This window comes from Rhinopithecus bieti, unplaced genomic scaffold, assembly GCF_001698545.2.
Source record: "Rhinopithecus bieti isolate Rb0 unplaced genomic scaffold, ASM169854v2 scaffold_38981, whole genome shotgun sequence".
Taxonomy (NCBI): Eukaryota; Metazoa; Chordata; class Mammalia; order Primates; family Cercopithecidae; genus Rhinopithecus; species Rhinopithecus bieti.
Genome location: NW_016819573.1, coordinates 890,189 through 890,987, shown reverse-complemented (window position 1 = coordinate 890,987; position 799 = coordinate 890,189). Strand labels below are relative to the sequence as shown.

At 45.4% G+C, this 799-nt stretch overlaps 1 pseudogene; it reads right to left on the bottom strand.

Moving 5' to 3' along the window:
• Positions 1-286: 286 nt before the first annotated feature.
• LOC108519819 (peptidyl-prolyl cis-trans isomerase A pseudogene) lies at positions 287-799 on the bottom strand (annotated as a pseudogene).

Sequence of the window (799 nt, the reverse complement as noted above, 5' to 3'; positions counted from 1 at the left end):
GATACTATCAGTTTTCCAAAGTAGCTGTACCATTTTCCTCTGCCGTCAGCACCGTGCAAGAATTTGTTGCTCCATAGCCTCTCAACATTCAGCTCTCTTTGTTGTTATTTAGTTTTTATTTCATAATCAAAAACTCTGCAATCCACCTAGGCATGGAAGGGAACAAGGAAAACATGAAACCCAAAGAGAACTGCAGTGAGAGCACTAAGATTCTAGGATACTGTGAGCAAATAGGGTGGAGGGTGCTCTCCTGAGCTACAGAAGGAATGGTCTGGTGGTGAAGATAAAACACAAGTCAAACTTATTGGAGTTGTCCACAGTCAGCAATAGTGATCTTCTTGCTGGTCTTGCCATTCCTGGACCCAAAGTGCTCCATGGCCTCCATAATCTTCATGCCTTCTTTCACCTTGCCAAAGACCACATGCTTGCCATCCAACCACTCAGTCTTGGCAGTGCAGATGATAAACTGGGAACCGTTTGTGTTGGGTCCAGCATTTGCCATGGACAAGAGGCCAGGACCTGTACGCTTTAGGATGAAGTTCTCATCATCAAATTTCTCCCCGTAGATGGACTTGCCACCAGTGCCATTATGGCATGTGAAGTCACTACCCTGACATATGAACCCTGGAATAATTCTGTGACAGCAGGAAGCCTTATAACCAAATCCTTTCTCTCCAGTGCTCAGAGCATGTAAGCTTTCTGCTGTCTTTGGAATTTCATCTGCAAACAGCTTGAAGGAGAAGCAGCCCAAGGGCTCGCCGTTGACAGTGATGTCGAACAACATAACATGGTGGACATA